The 25,819-nt window shown below is 33.7% G+C and overlaps 1 long non-coding RNA gene across 3 annotated transcripts in view; it reads left to right on the forward strand.

Moving 5' to 3' along the window:
* Nucleotides 1–8,846: 8,846 nt before the first annotated feature.
* The window catches only part of LOC140639909 (uncharacterized), a 45,403-nt gene continuing 28,430 nt past the window's right edge, over nt 8,847–25,819 (forward strand). For 2 of the 3 annotated variants that reach the window (XR_012036562.1, XR_012036563.1), the window contains exon 1: nt 8,847–9,048. This is a non-coding gene — a long non-coding RNA (uncharacterized lncRNA). The remainder of the gene's footprint in view (nt 9,049–25,819) is intronic. The other variant, XR_012036561.1, reaches the window with a different exon arrangement.

The following is a 25,819-nucleotide window of genomic DNA, read 5'->3' on the forward strand; positions in this document are numbered from 1 at the left end:
ATAGTTCACAATTATGGCATGCTTTAATTTCAATTTCATGTAGTTGAAATATTTTTAATTTCTATTTTGATTTCTTCAATACTTGAGTTTTTTAGAACCATGTTTTAAATTCCAAATATTTTTGATATTACTATCATTAGTGTTTTTGTTTATTTAATTTCTTGGTGGCCAGATAATACTCTCTAAATGTTTCAAATCTTTGATGTTTATTGAGGACTATCTTTTGTATACAACATATGGTCCATTTTCATAAAGGATTCATGTATTTTAGAAAATACATATTCTGCAGTTATTGAATATTGAATATAAAGCTTCCATATTAGATCAGTTTAGTGAATAGTATTGATCAAATGTCATATCTTTGTTGATTTGATGTTTCCTACTGATGTCATGTCTACTGATTTTTATGTTAATTACTGGACAAGGAGTAGTGAAATCTTTAACCGTAATTGTGAATTTATCTATTTTTTATTCTGTCAAATTTTGCTTTATGTATTTTGAAGCTGTGTTACTTAATATGTGCAAACTTGGAATTATCTTCTTGATGAAGTGACCCTTATATCTCTTTTATTATTAGAAATGGTTCCCATTAGTAAGACATTATTTTAAAACATGTTGATACTAATATGGCTTCATTAATTTTTGTTACTATTGCATGATATTGCTTTTTATTCTTTACTGTTACCTACATTTGCCTTTTTATTAAAGTTTACCTCTTGTGAAAGCCATAATTAGGTTTTATGTCAACAGACTGTAATCTTTATCTTTTCATTGTAGTACTTAGTTTATTTACATCTTTTTTTCCCCATCCCCCTATCTATCTCTCCTCTGGCAACCCTCAATTTGTTCTGTAGAACTAAAATTCTGGGTTTTTTTTTTTTTTTTTTGGTTTGTCTCCTTTTTTTTTCTTTGATTTGCTTCTTAAATTCCAGATATGAGTGAAATCATATGGTATTTGTATTTATTTTATTTGTTTCACTTAGCACTTAGCCTCTAGTTCCATCCACATTATTGCAAATGGCAAGCTCTCATTCCTCCTTATGACCAAGTAATATTCCTGTGTGTGTGTGTGTGTGTGTGTGTGTGTGTGTGTGTGTGTGTGACTTTTTTATCCACTCATTTATTGGTGGACACTTGAATTGTTTCTATATCTTAGTTTAATGCTCCAGTAAATATAGGGGTGCATGTATCTTTTTGAATTAGTGTTTTCATTTTTTTGGGTAAATCCCAAAAAGTGGAATTACTGGATCATATGATAATTCTATTCTTTTTTTTTTTCTCAAGGATTTTATTTATTCATGAGAGACACAGAAGAGTGGCAGAGATATAAGCAGAGGGAGAAGCAGGCTCCCTGTGGGGAGCCTGATGCAGGACTCAATCCCAGTACCCCGGGATCATGCCCTGAGCCAAAGGAAACACTCAACTACTGAGTTAGGTGTCCCATGGTAATCTTATTCTTAATTTTTAGAGGAACCTTCATACTGTTTTCCACAGTATCTGTACAATATGCATTCCACAAGGAGTGCAAAAGAACATGAAGCTTTTTTTCTACACATCCTTGCCAACACATGCAATTTTTTGTGTTTTTTATTTTAGCCATTCTGACAGATGTAAGGTAATAGCTCACTGTGGTTTTGATTTTCATTTTGATTTTCATTGCCCTGATGATTAATGATGTTGAACATCTTTTCATTGTAGGCCATCTGGATGTCTTCTTTTAAAAAAATGTCTATTCAGGTCCTGTGCCCATTTTTTTAAATTGAATTTATTTTTGGTATTGAGTTTTATAAGTTCTTTATATATTTTGGGTATTAACCCCTTAATGGATGTATCATTTGCAATTATTCTCTCCCATTCAGTAGGATGCCTTGTTATTTTGCTGGTTTTCTTCACTGCACAAAAGCTTTTTATTTTGGTCCCAATAGTTTAGATTTGGTTTTCTTTCCTTTACCAAAGAAGATCTATCTGGAAAAATTTTTCTACAGCTGATGTTATAGAGATTACTATGTATGTCATCTTCTAGGAATTTCAAGGCTTTAGGTTTCACATTTAGGTCTTTAACCTATTTGGAGTTTATTTTCATGTATGGTGTAATAAAGTGATCTAATCTTATTCTTCTGCATGTAGCTGTCCAGTTTCCCCAGAACCATTTATTGAAAAGATTGCCCTTTCTCCATTTCTTATTTTTACCTGTTATAGATTGACAAGCATGGATTTATTTCTGGACTCTGTATTCTATTCCACTGATGTATATACATGTCTTTTTTTCATGGCCATACCATACTGTTTTCATAACTACAGCTTTGCAGTATATATTGAAATCTGGTGTTGTGATACCACCAGGTTTGTTATTCTTTCTCAAGATGGTTTACTTACATTTAAAACTACAGATATATTTGTGTTAAGGTCTATTGTCTGTGTGCTTGTTTTCCTTTGTTCTATCTGTTCTTCCTCCAACATTCCCCCAATGTTTCTTATTTTTCCTGGTCATAAAATTCTATTTTGGCAATAATTTGCATCTTTTTTAAAGATTTTACTTATTTATTCATGAGAGAGAGAGAGAGAGGCAGAGACACGGGCAGAGGGAGAAGCAAGCTCTATGCAGGAAGCCAGATGTGGGACTTGATCCTGGGACTTCAGGATCATGCCCTGGGCTGAAGGCAGGCATTAAACCACTGAGCTATCCAGGTATCTCTGCATCTTTTTTTAAAGAGATCTAACACTTATTGTCTTGTTCCTTTGTATGTAATGGATGTTTTTATCTTTAGCTATATATAAAATTTTCTCCTTGTCTTTGATTATTTTTAACATTTTTATAATGATTTATCTTCTTTGTTTATATCTTCCTGCATTTTTTTAGTTTCTTGAATATATTGTTTATCTTTTGAAGTCAAATTTTGAAAACTATTAACAATTATTACTTCTCCATTTTTTACATTCCTAATTCCTCCAATTATATATATGTAATATCATTTCTCTAGATTCAAATTCTCCTATATGCGTTCTCTTTTTATTTTTTTACCTGACTTAATGTTTACTAATCTTGTTTTTTGTTATGTTTGATCTGTTCATTCATCTAATGGATTTTTAATTTCATTCTACTTATTTTTTTAGTTTTAAAATGTATTTTATGTTTATATATTCTAATTATCTGAGATTCTGTATCTTTGAAATTTTAGTTTCAGGGGCACCTGGGTAGTACAGTCAGTTAAGTGTTCAACTCTTGGTTTTGGCTCGGGTCATGATCTCAAGGTCCTGAGGTGGAGACCCCCACTCTGTAGGGAGTTTGCTTAAGATTCTTTCTCCCTCGCTTTGTCCCTCCCCTAACTCAGATAAATCCTAAATAAATAAACAAGTAAATAAAATTTTAATTCCAGTATGGTTAACATACACTGTAATATTAGTAGCAATAAACATAGGGTTACATATATCCTTCTCAATTAATTTTTTTGTATTCCTTGGGTAAATATCCAGTAGAATTTCTGGATCACATAGTAGTTCTCTTTTAAATCTTTTGAGAAAACTCCATACTATTTTCCACAATGGCTGCATCCAGTTTGCCTTCCCACCAACAGTGCACAAGGGTTTCTTTTTCTCCACATCCTCACTGATGCTTGTTTCCTGCATTTCTTTAACCTCTTCCTACCATGGCTTTGTCTCTTTATGGAAAATCTTACTTAGTTTTGGTTGTTTTTTGTTTTGTTCTGTTTTGTTGAAGATTTATTTATTTATTTGAGAGAGAGAGAGAGTGAGAGACCATAGGGAGGGGCAGAAAGAGAAAGAGAGAATCTCAAATAGACTCCTTGCTGAGCATGGAGTCCAACATGAGTTCAATCTTCTGATCCTGAGATCATGACCTGAGCCCAAACCAAGAGTCAGATGCTTAACTGACTGAGCCACCCAGGCACCCCTCCCTCTATGTTTCTGAACTAGATCTCTAGTCTCTTTTGCTACTCTGGCACTCAATAAATATCCCGTGGGGAAAAACTGATCCTATTACTGCCAGGGATTCTCTAGATTGTAATCTCTTATGGTCGCCTACTTAGTCATATATTCTATTGCTTTCTATCTCTCCCTTTGACTATGTCAAGCCTGATCATCAATGCCTGCACATACTTGGCACGAAAGGAAGAAACTGGATAGTGATCTCAGCTTACCTAGGAAGCACTCTTCTCTCTCTGGGATTTAAGTTTATTCAGTTATCTCCATTTATATAACTCACTTATGTCTTTAAATTTATTTTTAAATTAATCTTATCCCTAGTTGTTACAGTAAAATCAATGGCTTGTTGCTTCTTCATGTAAGCATAACTGTCATCAATTTCAGTGGTTCTGAAAAGTCACAACCCTTCATTATAGGCACCTGCCGCAATCCAACTTTTGACATGGAGAACAAGATGTAATTATCTAGTATTTTGTACGTAGAAGCCGTAGGAGTTATCTTGTTTTTGAAGGATATTTCTCTGGATATATATCTGAAGATTCAGATTTCAAGGTTTCCATTAAGGTCTGGGAACAAAAGCACTCTCTGACCACAAAACTTAGAGACTTTCAGAAGGAAAGCAGGCGTTTATCATCAAATCATGCTGTTTGCACAGCCTAGGTAGGCTGATGTAGCTGGAACAATATTAGAGAACATTTCAAAAGCCAAATTCCCAGACACCAGCCATTTAAAGGGCTGACAAGCAGACCATATTAACACTTAGCTGCATAGTGTCTTCTGTCACTTTTAGAAGATTCTTAGCCATTATAACTTCAAGTATTGCTTCCTCCATTTTCTCTGCCCTTTCTTTCATACTTGAATTCCATTTGGTTAGAACACTTTGCTATATTCCACATGTCTCTTATGTTCTTTTCTCTATTTGTCATCATTTTAGTTCTCTGTGCTACAGTTGTTTTACTCTTGACTCCTCTTTCATTTGTTCTTATTTCAACTGTGTCTAATTCTGCTATTGCTAAAAAGAACATCTATTGAGTTTTTAATTTTAGTTACTCTTATTTATTTTTGAGATTTTATTTATTTATTCAGGAGAGACACACAGAAAGAGGCAGAGACACAGGCAGAGGGAGAAGCAGGCTCCATGAAGGGAGCCCTACCTGGGACCGGATCCCAGGTCTCCAGGATCACACCCTGGGCCAAAGGCGGCGTTAAACCACTGAGCCACCCGGGCTACCCAAGTTACTCTTATTTTAAATTCTACAATTCCATTTCTTAAGCATTAATGTTCTGAATTTTGCCTTTTGTCATATAGTATTTCAATATATTAATCACAGATACTGTGAATCCATGTCTGAGAATTCTATTTGAATTTTTGTTGGACTGTTCTTTTGTTTTGCAGTCATGTAACCTTCACCTTTTTTTTTTTTAAGGGTTTTTTAAGTTGAATTTTAATGCAAACTCTTCCGTATGCATAGATGACTTTTGTACTTCTTTGTTTAACCTATTAATGGGGTGATATGCACCTCCTACAATATAATATCTTTGCCTTTCTGCTCCTTCACCTTTTTTATAACTGGCAAATTTTGACTGAATTTTGATATTGTATAAAAAATTGTGATGGGGAGATCCCTGGGTGGCTCAGCGGTTTCGCGCCTGCCTTTGGCCCAGGGTGCAATCCTGGAGTCCCGGGATCGGGTCCCGCGTCGGGCTCCGGGCATGGAGTCTGCTTCTCTCTCTGCCTGTGTCTCTGCCTCTCTCTCTACGTCTATCATAAATAAAAATAAAAAATCTTTAAAAAAAATAAAAAAATAAAAAAAATTGAGATGGTTTGAGGATTTCTGTTTCAGACAGGCCTATGGGCAGGGCAAGATTATGTTAATTCCAAAATACACTTACTTGAATCTGGGCTTCATATTTGGTACAGGTGGGTATTTTTCTGTATTGCTTTTATTCTTAGGGGTAGCCTTCCAAGTGTTCAACCTAAAACCTGGGGTGTTTATTAGAATCTCTTCATTTGGGGTTTCGGATGTCATTCTTTGTCCTCCTAGACCCATAGTACTGCCATGAGACCTGCTCAGCTTCTCAGCCACTCAGCCTGATTTTGTGCTCAACTTCTTAGTGTCTTAGCGCTGCTTTAAAGTTGGCAAATGCCTTAGTGGAGAAGTTACATGTTCTATGTTGGCTTTTGTCTATGGACTTTTTTCCTAGATTTTGGCCCTCAGATCCTTGCTACCTTGTATCTCTCTTTCTCTCTCTCTCTCTCTCTCTCTCTCTCTCTCACACACACACACACACACACACACACACAATGACCTATCTTAAGAAAATGATTAATGATATTCACTCTAAATAAATATAGAAGAAACTTGATAAATTCTAGACGACACTTTTTTTGCATGATTAATTGAACTCTGAATGTATTTTTCTTCCTACATCACATTTTTCTCATGTTCCCTCACTTAGGAATGCCTTTTCCACTCTTCTGAAAACCAAAATCCACAAGATTCACCTATTATATCTGTGTTACCAGAGCACTTTATACATATTATTTCTCTTCTAGTTTTTGATAGAACTTATCTAAGCAATATACTTATTTTTTATCACACAACCCATTTGTATACTTCCAAATGATGTGTAAATATCTTATTTACAATATAGACAAAAATCAATATGCCTTCTCATTTAAGCTCTACTTATTTACTTCAATCTTGCCGATAACTTCTCTCATGGTGGCTTACTTCTCTCTTCACTTTGTGACTGTTCCCAAGATGCCAAGTTTTGTGTGAATGAGTCTATGAAGGAAAGCTAGCCCTGAGTGCTTACCCCACTGCTGAGGTGCCTCAGCTGGAAAGAGTACCTGGGTTGATTGAGTTGATTGAAATGGAGAGAACAAGTCTAGTTTGACACTGATGTTTTACACTGAGTTTTGTTGTTGTTGTTGTTGTTGTTTTTTTTTTTTTTTTTTTGTGGTTTCCACTTCAGAATGATCCCAGACCAAAGAGTCCTCCAGTTTCATCTAGGTGTACGTTGGACTATAGCTGCTTCATAGGCTATTTTACTTATTTGTAGCACTTACTAAAAAAAAAAAGATGTCTGTGGGAATGTTCAATATACATTTGTAGTTGAATCAGTAAGATTTTTTTTTCAGTTTTCTAATTGGATAGGTACATTCCTCATTAAGTATATGAAATCAGTTGGTCAGAGATATTTATCATTTTAATGTCAACCTTAATAGATGCTGCAACATCCCAGCTTATGCTAAGCAGAATTATGTGTTAGGAGAAAAACATAAACCACATGGTCAAAAAGGTTTTGAAATCGTACACAACCATTTGAGTATTTCCAATTCATGTAAACCTAATAAAGTCTTGTGTTTATTTTTTTAAACACCTTTTTTCAGATATATTTGATTTTGGAAAACTTTTGTTTAAAAAAAAACTTTTGCCTTAAAACCTATCTATATCTCACAGAACACTAATAGTTTAAGGAACACATCTTGAGATAGTTGGCATAGGGTAATATCTATCTCCTGGTCTACTATCCAGTCCCTTTTGCACACTATTCTTTTTTCACTTTTCAATTACTTGGCTTTAACATTCTGGAAGCATTATGCTTAAAGTGCATGAAATGTCTGAATCCCTCTGGCTAACTGAAAATTTCCTAAGAGGTTAATATTATGGTTGGATACAAATTCTGATGTCTAAACTTCTCTTTCCTACATCGCAGCAACTGGATTATTTTCTTATGGCTGCTGAAGTAAATGACCACAAACTTCATGGCTTAAACAACATAGGTTTATTATCTTGCAGTTCTAGGTGTTAGAAGTCTGGTTTGTCTAAATTACTGGTCTAAAATCAAGGTGCCTGTGGGGGCTGCATTTCTTTCTTGAGGCTCTAGAGGAGTGTGGTAGGCAGAATAATGAGCCTTCAAATGTCTACATCCTAATCTCTGGAACTGTGAGTATACTACATTATGGAGAAAAGGGTAATTGAAATTGCAGATAAAATTAAAGTTGCTAATGATCTGATCTTGAATTAATAGTTTATTCTGGATTATTCTGGTCAGCCTAATGGTCCATAAGAGTGAAGCAGGAAGCAGAAGAGTCAGTGTCTAATTGATGCAGCATGAGAAAGATACCCAGCCATTATTGGAAGAAGGTTACAAGCTAAGAATAGACAGTCTACAGAAGCAGGAAAGGGCAAGAAAACAGATTCTTCCTTAAAGACTTCATAAGGAATGAAGCCCTTTGGCAACTTGTGAGACCTACTATCTCAACCATTTTATCAAAATATAAAACTACTAACTTTGGAATTTGAAAACAAATGAATTACACATTGATTTTGGTAGATGTTCTTGGTCCATGGAATTCTTGCCCTTAAATTATTCTGGATTTTTAGACATTGAGCATTTCCTGGATGTTCTAGCCCTAATAGGTTTAAATTGTGATTTAAAAGAAAGGACTCTGTGAGCATAATCAGCTAAAGAAGTTAAACTCATTCTTAACCTATTCACACACCTCTATATAAAATTTTATGAAACTGTTGTTTGTATTAAATCTTATAATTCATGTTAAGTATAAATGTTATTTCACACATAACATAGGAATAAAATTTTAGTAACTAACTTATTCTGGGAACAGTTGTTAAGAAAGAAGATAAAGTGGTTTTGCTTTTTAATCACCAAGGTCTTATCATCTTAGTTTATCATTTCTCACTAGTACAAGAAACATAATTTTTTAATATGCAGGTTATTTAGTGTATACATAGGCTTTTAAATGCACAAAAAGGATTCAATTCAGCTTTTCATTTCATTTGCATGGCTTTTAAAAACTACAAAGACAGTACAGCATATTTTTCTTCTCTGAGGCCAAAATAGCAGTGAGGTGTTGACAGCACCTCTGTAGCTTTAGGCTTTGATAATAGTTTTGGCTATAGCAAAACCAAAGCGGGTTTAAGCTGGAGAGCTTGAAGAGTAATGAAGCCAGCTTCTTGCTGACAGATATGTTCCTGAGCTTATAGGAGTCCCTTTTCGGCCTCCTAAGAACAACTGCATAAATGGATCCCACTTGCCACCAGCCTTCTTAGCTTATGAATCCCAGGAAAACAAATAGTAAGTGTGATTTAGTATAGAATATTTAACCGGTGCTATTGCTAAGACTCATACTTACATAAGAGAACCCAGCAGGAAATATTTAGATTGCCATTCTAATAATAGGAATGGATCATTTTCGTTAACAAGAAGGCAGGCTTCTGTAGGATTTAAGGAATAGGAATTAAGAGAGCAGATGTAGAAATAATGTTGCATTCAGCTGGTTTGTATCATTGAGCAAGTCACTTGACCTCTGCACATACTTTTCTAAGCCCTGCAGAGTGAAGGACCTTAACTCTATTGTTTCTTCTCTGCTAGTTCTGATTGCAAGAAATTTCTCTAACTCCTAGGAATTACACATATCTCTCTTTACTGAATTAAGTGTTATGAAAATGGACTACCTTCTATTTTAATCTAATCATTCATAAATGTTAGTTGTATGTCCCTGGCTAGAATATAAATTTTCTCTAATAGAGGTACTATACCGTACATATCCTTGTAATCACTAGAGCAATGATGAAAGTACTTAGAAAAATAGATATTTTATTTCATTTTAGTATCAAATAATTCCATTATTTCTTATGCATGGCCGTTTTTATTTTTAAGTTTTTTTAAGGTAGGTTTTAAAAGTTAAAATCTTAAATATTGTATGTGTAGCTTGCTTCTCAGAGAACTAGGGATATCCATCATCTTGATTGCCTACAATTAGCTAATAGGCTTAACAAAAACTTAGTCATGACAATTCATAGAGTGCTCCTGGCAATTGATAGGAACCGTAAACTCTATCAGTTTCTTGTTACCTGTCTTTTACTGTAAATGCAGTTTGAACCTGGGAAGCATTTGAAATGTGAGGACAATCTCAAGGGAAGAGAGAAAGTCATTGGAATGTACATGCCAGAGCTGTGTTCTGCTCTATCTGGAAGGTTAGTGATTGCTGGAGCCCTGAAGAGAAGTCAGAGAAGGCAGGAAAGAATCCGTCAAACTGTGGCAAAAGAGTCACCCAAGACCCAGCCATAGTAAGGATGTGGGTCAGGATGAATGAGAAGATATTGGAATGCCCAAGAACTTGGCACTTATAAAATAAGCTTGTTGTGGAAGATTGTTTGTAACTGCTATTTCCTCCAGTCTACTCAAAAGGCAGCTCTAGTAAGTTGCTGCTTAATTAATATAAAAATGTGGGGGGAAATTATAAAATAGCCTGCTCAACAATAAATATCTTGAGAAAACAGAAATTAAAAGTGATTATAATTTAGTGGCAGAAGAAAAAAGAAATCCCTCAATGCTAATTTTGTCCTTGGTAATTGAAGGATGAAACTATAATATATCCTTATCACCATTCCGATAAACCTGAACACAGTCTGTATGTAAAGGACAGCTGGGCTAAGAATTTTTACTTGCTTAAGTAACACTAAGGAAATAGAATGTATATGTAGACATATTTTCTAAAGGAGGTGCTATGGAACAATTTGAAAAGAATTAAAAATCCTACGTTACAGCTAAAATCAAGGAAGACATTCCCATATTCTATTTGTTGAAAGCTAATAATGGAAGAAAATCTTCAGATGAAGTGAGAATTGCTCCTGAAATATTTCAAAGGAAACAAACCATCAAGACAAACCCCACATGCATTATGCAAATTTTGAAAGGTCAAGGATTTTCAGGAAGGAAAATTAGAGCTTCAAATGTCTTGTGTTTTAAGAAAAATCACCCCTCTCACCCCTTGCCAACAAATCCAGACTGCTGCATATATTTCCCCCATATTTTCTGAAATTGGGTAAAAAGACAAAGAAAAGTGACAACTTAAAATTAATTCCCTGCTAGCAATGAAAAATGAAACTCCTAAATATGTAGAGAATTTTTTTATGCTTACTAAATCAGCTGTCACTTTATTTTCTAGTTGTACTTTTAAACCTGAGCTTGGACTGCCCACTTTGCTATCAAATCTAAAGCTCGTTTATCAAGCAACAATGTAGTTAACATGCTGTATTAAAATGAAATAAACATAAAAAATTGAAAAGTCAAAATTAGCAGTTAACACTGTATTTTTTATGTCTCTTTAATGTCACTAGCATAAAGTACTAACATATGTATGTTATGTATGGCTCAATATTTTTTACATTTCTTAAAATGCAGATTCAATATGTTCTTTTACATTAGTACTTCTAGATTGTCATTTTCTACCACAGTTTATTACAAAAGTAATCAAGTTTCTCTTCAGCATTTATTTAAATATATAGGCAAATTAAATGCATGCATGTGAGTAGTCTCATCATTTGAACAGCCTGAAATAGCTAATACGTTAGACTTTAATGTTTATTATTCTGATGCTGGAGAGAAAGACGATTCTAAATATATCACCATGGATGCAGAAAGTAAAATGTTAGGAAATGTAAACCTAAAATAACATTTTCTTGGGATTCCTTTTTAATTTTGCAATGACATATAAATAGTCTTTTCTCTGATGACTTAAATATTTATTGAATGAATTAATACATTAATGAATGGATAGACTTATTTTAAAAAACACATACACACATTCATTTACTGCCTAAAACTGGACACTCAGTTCTTAGTAGTTAAATAATAAAGGAAATAAGGAAGCCATGCTAATCTTTCACAATCACTTAAACAAATGTTTGCATATATACAGTTTCTTAGTATTTATCATCCTTACATTCTGAAATATAAGTGATAAATTAGAAAATGAATATTTTAGTAGAAAAATACTGAAGCTGTAATTAGTCTCACTAATATTGAAGTTGTAAACATCCAGCTAATAAACCATGCTGAAGGACATTTCAGAAAAGAAATAAATCCACTGGAAAGCAACCTGATTTTTTTTCTCTCTTCCTTCTCATCCCCTCTTCTACTTTTCTGCTCTTTTTGCTTTCATATAATTTCATTTTATTTTCAAGAATAAAAACTGCCATATCACCAGAAAGACTAAGACTAAACAAATTGTTGCAGGCTATTATTTGGGGTTAATTAACATGTGAACACCATGGAATTACTGGCCTGGTGAGAAACTTTATTAAAGAAATTGACTCTGAACTCTGCACTGATACATTTGGTCCCCTCGCAGTCCTAGAAGGGTGGCCCAGACTCTGTAATAGCTTGTCAGTTACAATTATGAGGAACATTTTGTATGATAGCTATGTCATCTTCAATTCTTCTTAGGCTCAAATGACTTGAAAGTAGGACAAAACTGAGAGAATGAGAGAGCAGGAGTGCTATTAGACTCCAAGTATGAGGAAAAAGGAATACGCTGAGGCAGATTAAGATGATGTCAATTAGTGGTTGGTATGAATCTTACTTAGATAAAAATATTAGTCATTTCAGCACTGTCAAGTAGGGTGGCTACATTTTCAGTTATCTACAGTGAAAATCAGCGTGTTGAGAATCAAGGTTACCTAACTAGAAATAGTTATTTTAAAAATTATGTATCTTCTTTATACAGTGTCTGTGTTCCTTCATGGATACTCGAATTGTGTCTGTGTTCAAATTGTGACTTTTAAAGGAACATCTTCTATACCTTTGGCACATATTAGAATTGACCTTTGGCACATATTAGAATTGAATGGGTACCTTACTTTCATTTATTACTCAGTCAACAATATTGATTACTTTTCTTCGATCATTGATTCTGAAAATTCTATTTCTCTAGCCTTTCTGCCAAGTACCCAGTGATTTTTAAACACTTATTTCAGAGCTTTCCATACAAAAGAATATTTTTGTAAACCATGAAGTGAATATTAACTTCCTAAATTTATCCTGTTATTTTGGAATTATGTATATTAAGTTCTTTTTTGGCAAGACTATGCACTTGTAACTGAGCACAGGAGCTTAATGAAAATTCTTCATTATGACTAGCTAAGTATTTCCTGAAAAACATAAAGAAGCTTTAGTGTAGTAAATACAAAAGACTGGCAAATGTTATGAAGTTATAAAACAATTTATTAGAGTATATAAAAGCCATACTAGCAACAAGACTGTACTCCTGATACTAACTTAAATACTAAAGGGTATGATTAACCATAATTTTACCTTCTGGTATTATTTTCTGAGCATAAGCTATGTAAATTCAATGTATTCCCATTGTTTAAATGAATAAAATATAGAAATGCACTCTGGAGTTTGTACACTATTAACTGTGTAATGTAATTAAAAACCTTAATTTAGCAGCAAATTTTAATATTTAAGGTACTTCAGGTATTAGAAGTCCTCAGAATTTACTCTTTCACAAAGAATCTGTTAGTTTCCTATTGCTATGGTGACAAATTATCACAAACATAGTGGCTTAGAACAACACATATTTGTTACTTTTATAGAGCTGGAGGTCAGAAGTCTGAACTGGGTCTTGTGTGCTGATCAAGCTATTGACAGAGCTGCATTCATTCTGGAGGATGTAGAGGAGAATCCACTTCCTTGCTTTTTTTGAGCTTCTAGAGGCCATTTACATTCCTTCTCTCCTGACTTTTTTCAAAGCACATCACTCCAGCCATTGCTTCTGACATCACATCTCTTCTCTAGCTCTGAACCTTCTGCCTTCCTCTTGGATTATTGAATACCTACAGTATGCCAGGCTCTATGCTAAGTGCTGGGTATGTAACGATGAGGAAGACTTCATTCATGTCAATGGAGCTTATATTGTAGCTCTAGAGACAGAATATAAAGTGTAGGAGTGAACATATTTATCCACTGCACTTAGATGTTATTTTCTATGACTTCTTGAATTGTGATGAGCTTCTTGAATTGTGATGAAGCTAGTTTAAACTGGCAAATTTATCTCTGAAATTTTTGTTTCAATAGTTTATTTTGAGTGTCTGAGTCTCTTTTCAGCAAATATGCAATCTAATTTCTTCAACTTTCTTCTTAGAAGGTGATTGTAGTAGAAGATGAACTCTTGACCTCCTAGAGATCAAGGATCCAGTTGATATCCACTACCGCATCACTAGTCTTTGTTGTGATGACCTGATTTGGTCTAGTTTCTGGATTCATTTAACTGACTTTATGAGATGAGGCTGCGGAACTTATGTTTGGTTCTCTGGGAGAATTTCAGAGCTCAGTGGTTCTCTTTGACAGAATCAACCAATAATTTTCATCTCTTAACAGGCTGTATACTCTGCAGCCTGTTAAGAATCTATCTACATCTACATCCTACATCTGAACCCTGGCTAGGCTGTTACCTTGAAGCTACTTGCACAGAATGTACTTCTATCTGTAGTGGCTTCAAAAGATGTGTTTCCATTATGCATTATCCCTGGGACATGGAGTAAATTCCAGTTCTCTTTGGAAGGTGAGGGGGTTTCTCCATCTCTCTGACTCCCTTAACTTTTCTCCTTCTCTCTAATCATACTTTTTTTCCATCATTGATCTAAGGTTGACATAGAACCATCTAGCTTGACAGTCTTGTCCCAAAGTCCTACTGAGAAAATGAGACAAAAGCTTCCTCTGCTTTCGCTTTTTTTTCAAACATTTTCTTCCTCCTAAAGCCAATTTCACTTGGTGTAAGGAATCCTAACACCCTTCTTTTGCCCTTCCTGCCCTCTCCTTACTTTTTTTATTTCCTACACGGTTTAGTTAGAACCTTTTTTAGCTTCTAATATTATCATGTCCATAATAGCTAGCTTTTGATACACTGACAGAAATGAAACAATTTAGAATCTTTTCCTTGATTAATCTAATGGTTATTTTTCATTATGAATTTAAAAAGAAACCTTTAAGGTTGAATAATGAAATAGGAGCCTATTCTTAATAATATGTTTTGTCCATAATTCCCATCAATTGATTTCCTGGGCAAAATGTAGGGCAAGGGGATTGTCAGGATTTGAAAATATTTTGTAATCACCTCAGATTATCCCTGGGTATTATATTTTATATAATATTTGCAGGTTAGGAGTTAATAAAGGAATGATATAAGGAATTATAAAGGGTTCCTTATTTTATGTTAGGCAGCCAAAGAATATTTTTCTGCAGAGTGACATTGAGCTGAGACTAAAAAGAAGGAAATGAGCTGCCACTTGAGCATGAATGCAAGTGTGTTTTAATAAGAAAAGCATGTGCACAAGTCTTGAGGCAATGATGTGTGCTGTGTGTCCAAAAAGATAAAATGAAAACTAGCATGACAAGAGTTATAATGAGTAGGAATATACACAGTTCAAGGTAGAGTTGGACAGATAGGTGAGATCAAGAAATATCTTAGAAGTCAGTTGGAAGTTTGGATTAGATTTCCAGTATAAGAGTCATGTGAAAGTTTTAGGCTGGGTTGTGATATCCTTTCTGTGTCTTAACAGATGTTTGTTACTCTGTAGAGAAGTGCTTCCTAATAGAAATAGATTATGAGCCACAAATGTAGACTGCATGTGTAACTTAAAATTTTTAAGTAGCTACATTAGGGATCCCTGGGTGGCACAGCGGTTTGGCGCCTGCCTTTGGCCCAGGGCGCGATCCTGAAGACCCGGGATCCAATCCTACATCGGGCTCCCGGTGCATGGAGCCTGCTTCTCCCACTGCCTATGTCTCTGCCTCTCTCTCTCTTTCTCTCTCTGTGACTATCATAAATAAAAATTAAAAAAAAATTTAAGTAGCTACATTAAAATAAAAAATAAGCAGGGAAATTGTTAATATATTATTTCACACATACTCTAAAACATCACATTACCACATAACCATATAAAGTTACTAAATAAAACATTTTACATTTTTATACCAAGTACTCAAACTCCTATGTGATTTTATGCAGATAAGCCATGTTTTAAGTGTTCCATAGCCACCTTTTCCTATTGTCTGTTGAGTGGCAAAAAGATGTAAAAAGTAGAATGAGAAAAATTGAGATTTGGAAAAGGGAAACTTGTTATGGAGTGGTTAGCAATATCTAGATAAAAGAGAACTGTGGATAGGACAACATGGTGGTAGCATAGATAGAGATGAAATGAGAAGACTTGTGGATGGGGAGTCAGGCAAAGACGTGCCTCAAGGAAGAATCATGGGAGAACTCATAGTATATTAGTTTAAATAGCTAAATAGCTGGTTATGTTATTTACTAAAATAGGGCCTAGGTGGTTTTGAAAGGAGACTAAAGGCACAAAAGTTATTTCTTCTAGTATTGGAAGATAAATGAATGAAGAAATTAAAACTAATACTCAAATCTCTGGGTTTCAACTGTATTTGTTACAGTTCAGATCAGCTAAAAGCAACATAAAAAGTGAGAAGTCAAATTGTAAAATCTATCTTTGACAAACCAGAAAATACCTGATATCCTTAACCAAAAGTACTAATATCAAACAAAGATGTGAAGCATTATATAGAGATGAGACTCGCGGTTTCAAGCGTGCTAAGATTGCTCAGGAAATCAATACTTATGGTGCCATCTAGAATTGTGCACTTCAAAATTTGCTTAATCATTTAATAGTTGTGCTCATAGACCTTGTTAAATACCTCCAGGAGGCACCTGGGTGACTCAGTTGGTTAAGTGTCTGACTTGATTTCAGCTCAACTCATGATCTCATGGTCACGGGATTGAGCCACACATTGGGCTCCATGTTCAGTGAGGAGTCCGCTTGGGATTCTCCCTCACTGTCTTCCTCTGCCCCTCCCCTGACACACACTCTTGCTCTCCCTTTCTCTAAAATAAATAAAATCTTTTTTTAAAGAACTTTCAGAACCCACTTCTCTAAAGTTAATAACACACACTGAATATAAAACCAATGATGATTTATTTGCTATATTTGGAAGCAGGTATGTAGACTTGTGGGAACTTCCTTGAACCCAGTATAATTTCAAAATGAAGCAGTAGTGATAAAGATGAGCAAGAGATTATAAAGACTAGCCATATTTACAGTAAGCCATCTGTTTGTTAGACAAACATGAGCATTGTTAACACTCCAATATTGATTTTAATCATCTGGATGGAATCCATACTATTTGTCTCTCAAAGAAATTTGTTAGTCTGGGACATATCCTTTGCTGATTCTGCCACCAAAACACAGAAACTAAGAAAGCAAACAATCTTTGATCCAGGAAGAACTCCCAACATTCAAAATATGAATAGTCAGAACAAAGATAATACAAGAGAAATGAGAAAATGAAAAAGCAAGGACTTATTAATAACACTCATGAATAAAATATTTCAAAAAAATTGAGAGATATGATCATTATGCTACATCTTTTTTTTTATGCTACATCTTAATAATCAAAAAATTTGAAAGTCCAAAGTTCAGGGCAGAGATACAAGAGCTCAGAGAAATTATAACAGGACAAAAAAGTGAAACAACCTATGAACAGAAGTCAGAAGAGAAATAGAGAAAAACTAAACCAAAATATCTATGGCAGCCAAATTGGAATCAGTCCCACTATACAGGATAATATTGTAAAAAACGCAGGAAGCAAAAAGCAAATTTTCTCCTTAGCTAAAATAAAGTTTCAAGCTAAGGGAAAAATTAGATTTAAATTAGACATTTAAAATAAATTAGATTGGATATATGTAAGTGGCTTCTTTGAAGATGTGAAAAATAGAATAGTAAAATATTAAAATTAAACATTGCAGAAATAAAAGCCAGTTCTCTATATTGAAAGAATATAACATTTCCCTGGCAGAACTGACACACAATATTTTATAATGAGACCTATCTTATTCAAATCATTAGATTTCAAACATACAGGCAAAAATCTTTATTGGTCAAACAAAGATATATTTAAATATAAATGTAAAGTCATTAGTTTTCTTCATAGTCTTCTAGCACAATGTTTGGTACTAGAAGGATTTGAATGTTGTTTATAAAGTCTTGAAAAAAATACATTCAACATTCAATGACAAATGCATAAGATAAATAGTTATGGATATGTAAGAACTCATTGACTTAAGTTTCTTTGACTCCCTTCTTGAAAAAAAAGTTACTAAGGTCATCCTAGAAAGCATCCTAGAAAGAGAACTTATGTCTAGAGAAATAACAATGATCACGTGTACTGAAATATAATTAAATATGAATATTTACATGCCAAAGACAAATATATATATTTCAAATCCTGATAATATAAGAATGCTATAAATAGCAAAAGTTGGAAGAAAAAATGCAGAGTAAGAGGAGGGGAGTAAAGTATGCTTATTTCCTCTTTTATTGCTAGCGGTTAGAAGAATTCATTAAAATCCAATAAAGAGAACAATGGAGCTGTAAAAGTTAAATGGAAACACTAAGAAATTATATGATCAGCTAAAATTGATTATGGGTTGGTAGGAAAAGAAATTCAAATATGTTTATTATGTATAGATAGGAGTGTATTAGTTAAACTTATGGCTTTGAATGTAACCACTAGACAAAAACATAACCTTTCCAAATTTTCAGAAAATACATACACAAAACTCTAATGTAAACTATGAGGTGAAATACTTATAAAAATCCTGTAGAAACAGGAAAAAAATAAAATATAGGAACTGAGAGTATATATATTGGCCATGCCTATAAACGTAAATTGTATAAAAATCACCTATTTTTAAGACCCAGATTTGGTCACAAAGTAACACCCAACTAAAAAGTAGTAAACAAGACAGGACTACAACCAAATGACATAGAAAGGAAGAAATTTAAAATACAAGTCAAGGGAGAAATCTAATTGTAATTAAGATTATATTGCTTTAAGGGCATAGTGAGTAAATGAGGTAAAGGAAGGGCTTTCATAATGAATAATGGTATGCCAACATGAAGATCTAATTTATGGAGTTTATGGATCAGCATTCACAAAATAAAAATGGCAGGAAATAGGATGTGAAGTGAATTGACATACCTTTGTTAAAATGCACATTAGGGAAATAATAAATTCAGTCATTTGAACCTGTGTAAGTATTGAATTCCAAATCAAGCAACATATGAAAATAACCTAATGGGACTTGTTCACTTAATGTTAAAATGGTTCAGTATCTGTGAAGCCATTTTATATCATGTTAAGAAACATTTTTAAAAAATCACATAAGAAGCCTCAGAAATAATGAAAAGATTTAAACTTAAGTCTATTCTTAATAAATAAATTTTAAAATTGGTGTTATTTCATTATCTTAAAGTATAGGTTTATCTTAATCCTAAATTTTTCATAATGCACAATGGGGGAAGTTCTAGGGAAAAAAATCATATGCAATCAATAAAGATGTCCATTATTACAAGCATTATTTAGAATGAATGAGATAGTGCCTAACAATACAATCATATAAAAGGAAAAATTAAAAGAAAAATAGAGAAGAGGAATAAACTTAGCATGTCATTATTGTTTATACATTATTTATTTATATTGTACATACACACATGTATATATTAATCAAACTATTACAAAAAATAAATCCACCCCCAAATTCACAACTTCAGTAAAGTCTGTAGATATTTCCAAGGTGTTTCATAAGAATACATCCATACAAATTCTATTTATATGAGTTTAGTCAAGGAAAGTATAAATAATCATAGTTGAAATGTGGGAAAGAATAAAATAAAATTGTTAAACAGTTTTAAAACATAACTTAATGTTTTATAGAGTGATATTACCTAATAGAATATTGATTACTTCATTTGAACAAAAATAAAAATATATAAATATTTTATAGATGATGCTGATTTATCACATCTTCCTGCCTTCACTGAGGAAATTAAAAAGCATTCATTAACAATAATATGGATTGGAATAGGATTATGATTTATTGAGAGTTTGGGGTAAACATCCCTTCAATTATAAAAATTTATATAAAATATTTGTACAACATAATTGCCTCAAATATTAAGAAAATGTCTATGCCATATTGAAGCAAATTTGGCTTCAAACTCTAAAAAGTATTCCCACTATCTCTTAAGTGTGAAGAAAGTAGTTCATTCCTTTATAAATATGGGCTCTCATCTTTCGTGTGCCAAAGCTAATGACTGTTAGTGTTATTTAGGTTATGATTGCTGGGAATTGGACTAATATTAGATATCAACCTTAGAAATTATATACATCAAAACATCAGACAATTTTTACCTCTTGTATGAAAAGTTTAAATGATAAGGTTGATGGAATAAAATCAGAGAAACATTGTGATGTTTCTGTTTTGATGTTGTGAATATGACTTTCTAATAACCTTGAAAACATTTCACACCTCGGGTAGTAGTCATCAAATGATTGAATATTCATGTACTATTCCACAGCCCAACAAACAAATATGGCAGCTTTCTGATTTCAACTGTTTGAATAGCAATAGTATAATGAGAAATTATGGTATAAAATGTAATCATACCCTTTCCATACTTTTAGAATGAATTTATAATTTTTTCATTATACCAGTAAATTTGTCACCACCAACAAACATCTTAGGATAATTGTTTGATAATGGTTTTTGTGTAACATATCAAATAAAGAGGAATACAAACTAGTAGTTTTTCAAAATAATCTGCAATTTTCTATATGTTTCTATAAATTTATATAAGTTCTATAAGATCTATAGATTTATAGATCTTATTACAATGCTACAACAAAGACAGCAAATAGAGTTATGAGCAATTGTCCAGTGTTTGGTCTGGGTATGTGAATTTAAAGAGAGAAGTAATTTTATCAGAATCATATTTACAGGATCTATACCCTAAAAACTACAGAACAAGGCAGCCTGGGTGGCTCAGCGGTTTAGTGCCGCCTTCAGCCCAGGGCCTGATCCTGGAGACCCGGAATCGAGTCCCATGTCAGGCTTCCTGCATAGAGCCTGCTTGTCCCTCTGTCTGTGTCTTTGTCTCTCTCTCTCTCTCTCTCTCTCTCTCTCTCTCTGTCTTTCATGAATAGATAAAATCTTTTTAAAAATTAAAAAAAACTACAGAACACTTCTGAAAGAAATTGAGGAAGACTCAAAGAGATGGAAAAATATTCCATGATCATGGATTGGAAGAATTAATATTGTGAAAATGTTTATGCTACCCAGGGCAATTTACACGTCCAATGCAATCCCTATCAAAATACCATGGACTTTCTTCAGAGAGTTGGAACAAAAAATCTTAAGATTCATGTGGAATCAGGAAAGATCCCAAATAGCCAGGAGAATATTGAAAAAGAAAACCAGAGTGGGGGGCATCACATGCCAGATATCAAGTTGTACTACAAAGCTGTGATTATCAAGACAGTATGGTACTGGCACAAAAACAGACACATAGATCAATGGAACAGAATAGAGAACACAGAAATGGGCCCTCAGCTCTATGGTCAATTAATATTCTATAAAGCAGGAAAGACTATCCACTGGAAAAAAGTCTCTTCAATAAATGGTGCTGGGAAAATTGGACAGCCATGTGCAGAAGAATGAAACTATACCATCCTCTTACACCATACACAAAGATAAACTCAAAATGGATGAAAGATCCAAATGTGAGACAAGAATCCATCAAAATCCTAGAGGAGAACACAAGCAACACTCATTTTGAACTTGGCCACAGCAATTTCTTGCAAGATACATCTATGAAGGCAAGGGAAGCAAAAGCAAAAATGAACTATTGGGACTTCATCAAGATAAAAAGCTTCTGCACAGCAAAAGAAACAGTCTACAAAACTAAAAGACAACCTACAGAATGGGAGAAGGTATTTGCAAATGACCTATCAGCTAAGGGGCTAGTATCCAAGATCTATAAAGAAGTTATTAAACTCAACAGCAAAGAAACAAACAATCCAATCATGAAATGGGCAAAAGACATGAACAGAAATGTCACCAAAGAAGACATACACATGGCCAACAAGCACATGAGAAAATGCTCCGCATCACTTGCCATCAGGGAAATACAAATCAAAGCTACCATGAGAAGCCACCTCACACCAGTGAGAAAGGTGAAAATTAACAAGACAGGGCACAACAAATGTGGGAGAGGATGTGAAGAAAGAGTAACCCTCTTGCACTGTTGGTGGGAATGTGAACTGGTGCAGCCACTCTGGAAAACTGTGTGGAGGTTCCTCAAAGAGTTAAAAATAGAGCTACCCTACAACCCAACAATTGCACTGCTGGAGATTTACCTCAAAGATACAGATGCAGTGAAATGGCAGTACACCTGCACTCCAATATGTATAGCAGCAATGTCCACAATAGCCAAACTGTGGAAGGAGCCTCGGTGTCCATCGAAAGATGAATGGATAAAGAAGATGTGGTCTATGTATACAATGGAATATTACTCAGCCATTAGAAACAACAAATACCCACCATTTGCTTCGACGTGGATGGAACTGGAGGGTATTATGCTGAGTGAAATAAGTCAATTGGAGAAGGAGAAACATTATATGGTCTCATTCATTTGGGGAATATAAAAAATAGTGAAAGGGAATAAAGGGGAAAGGAGAAAAAATGAGTGGGAAATATCAGAAAGGGAGACAGACTCCTAACTCTGGGAAATGAACTAGGGATGGTGGAAGGGGAGGTGGGTGGGAGGTGGGGGTGACTGGGTGATAGGCATTGAGGGGGGCACTTGACGATGGGATGAGCACTGGGTGTAATTCTATATGTTGGCAAATTGAACACCAATAAAAATTAAATTTATAAAAAATAAAAATAAAAGAATAAAAAAATAAAAATCCTAGAGGAGAACACAGGCAACACTCATTTTGAACTTGGCCACAGCAACTTCTTGAAATTTGAGGAAATTGGTAGAATCATAAGATGTATGAATGTATGTCTAGAATTTACAATAGGACATACCAAGAAAAACATCAAGAAATTCAGAAAATATTTTTTGATTAAAAACTCAGATCATACAACTTTACTAATTAAATCCTAAAGTATCTACTTAAAATCAGGTCCTAATCCTTCCAGGACCTAACATACCTTAATTGATCTATGTCTTGCAAGGTCTTCTGACTTCTTCTTTCACCATTTTACAAATCTGTACTTTGCTTCACACAAAGTTCAATAAGTAAGTCTAGTTGGTGTCGACATCAGGGGCATGTATTTATTATTTTCCTTTATTATTCCTTTTACCTACTATTTACTCTCCCTACATTTTTACACGCCCAACTCTTTGCACTCATTGAAGTCAGCTCAGAGACTACACTGACCACAATATTTTAAGCTGTTGCCTCATCCTAAAGTCATTTTATATTCTATTATCCTAACATACCTTAATTGATCTATGTCTTGCAAGGTCTTCTGACTTCTTCTTTCACCATTTTACAAATCTGTACTTTGCTTCACACAAAGTTCAATAAGTAAGTCTAGTTGGTGTCGACATCAGGGGCATGTATTTATTATTTTCCTTTATTATTCCTTTTACCTACTATTTACTCTCCCTACATTTTTACACGCCCAACTCTTTGCACTCATTGAAGTCAGCTCAGAGACTACACTGACCACAATATTTTAAGCTGTTGCCTCATCCTAAAGTCATTTTATATTCTATTATCTTGTTTTGTTTGCTATGAAGGTACTATCTGAAAATTATCTTATATACCAATTTATTCTATTTTTCTTTATCCTTTCCATTAATGAAATGTAAGCTCCAAGAAACTAAAGAACTCACTAACTGTAATCCATCCATTGTTTAGCATAGTACTAACATATGTTAGGACAACAGGAAAAAAAAATGAACGTCATGAATAAATATATATGGACATGTATAAAGCATAAGAAACATTGCCAAATATCAAAATGCTTAGATATTAGATTAATTATTATTTTTAGTTTTTGCTTGAACTTTTTCATATTCTGTGCCTTAAATACAATGTTCTAAAAATTAGGATTGGGACATAACAATCTCTATCCTCTATCTTATGATACTATAGTTCTTATCACTTACATTTCAAAACAATATTACAAGCACCCTTATAAGTGCTAAATAACATAGGAATAAATGATATGACCATGGACTAAACTAAAATTATATAATTACAATAATTTTCTTTGTTGTACAGACAAAAAAATACATTTATAGAAAAATAAAAACTGAAAAAAAAATCTGGTTGCCAGGAGACAGACTCTAAAAGAAATTTCCAAGGGCGTTCTTTAAGCAATTGAAAAAATGATTTCTAATGAAAGATTTAGAATACAAGAATAAGATTAAAACAAAGCAGAAATATGTGAGCAGATATTGATAACAATAATTATAATTCTAGTCTTGGGTGTTTTAAATTATATGGAGAATTAAAACATATGATATAAATAACATAAAACACTGAAAGACAGTTTTGAGACAGCAAAAGGACAAGCCAAAGACTGTACATGAAATTTACTTGTTCTAACAAAAGGCTTTGATGTCGGACATATACAGATCTCCTATAAACCAGTAAGAAAATGAGCACCTGATTTTCAAACATGTACAAAAATGTAGAAAGGCACTTTACAAATGAGGTAAAATGGTCAATAAACATATGAAATGTTCTCAACTTATTTAGTCATCAGAACAATGTAGATTAAAACCACAGAGATTATTGAGTTTATTTCTCAACTAAAATGTCTCAAATTTAAAGGATTGAAAATAGTATTAATAAAAATGCAGAGCAACTGGACCTCTCCAACAAGGCTCCTGAAAGCGTAGTTACAATTCATTTGGAAAAATATTTGTCAGTATCTATAGCAGATAAATGTACTTCTACTTTATTATTGCATAGTTCTTAACACATAGAGACCAAAATATATCCAGGTGACTATTCATAGCATACTTACTCAAAATAGCAAAACACTGTACCCAAAATGTCCAGCAACAGTATAATGGAAACTAAATTTTGATGTATTTATAAAATTAAATACTATACAGCAGTAAGAAATTAAGAAAATGCTTTTACATGCAACAGTATGAACAAAGCTTACAAAAGATGCTAAGTGAAAGTACACATAATGTTTTTTTTTCAAATTTTATTTAAATTCTAGTTAGTTAACATGTAGTATATTATTGGTTTCAGGAGAATTTCGTGATTCATCACTTACATATTTAACACTCAGTGCTCATAACAAGAAGTGCCATCCTTAATACCATCACCCTCAGTTTGTTCTCTATAGTTAAGAGTCTCTTATTCTTTGCTTCCCTCTCTTTTCTCTTCCCATGTATTCACTTATTTTCTTAAATTCCACATGTGCATGAAATCATATATTCTTTGTCTTTCTTTTATTTATTTCACTTAGCAGAATGCATCCTAGCTCCTTCCATGTCATTCACTCTTTTTGATGGCTGAATAATATTCCATTGTATACATATGCGACCCCTTTATCTATTCATCAGTTGATGGACATTTGGGAGACAGACTCAAAGAGTTTTGGCTATGGGATGCCTGGGTGGCTCCATGGTTGAGTGTGGGCCTTCAGCTCAGGGTATGGTCCAGGAGTCCCCGGATTGAGACCCACATTGGGCTCCCTTCAAGGAGCCTGATTTTCCCTCTGCCTATGTCTCTGACTCTCTCTCTGTGCCTCTCATGAATAAGTAAATAAAATGGTTAAAAAATAAAAGAGTTTTGGCTATTGTTGATAATGCTGCTGTAAGCATTGGGTACATGTATCCCTTTGGACAGTATTTTTGTCATTTGTATAAATACCTAGCAGTGCAATTGTTGGATCTTGGATAGTTTTATTTTTAACTTTTTGAGGAACCTCCATACTGTTTCCCAGAGTGGCTGCACCTGTTTGCATTCCCACTGACAGTGTAAGAGCATTCCCCTTTCTTCACATCCTCCTCAAGATATATTGTTTTCTGTGTTAATTTTAGCCATTACAATAAGTGTGAGGTGATATCTCATTGTAGTTTTGATTTGTATTTCCCTAATGATGAGAGACATTGAGCATCTTTTCATGTGCCTGTGGGTCATCTGGATATCTTCTTTGGAGAAATGTTTA

This window comes from Canis lupus, chromosome 9, assembly GCF_048164855.1.
Source record: "Canis lupus baileyi chromosome 9, mCanLup2.hap1, whole genome shotgun sequence".
NCBI lineage: Eukaryota > Metazoa > Chordata > Mammalia > Carnivora > Canidae > Canis > Canis lupus.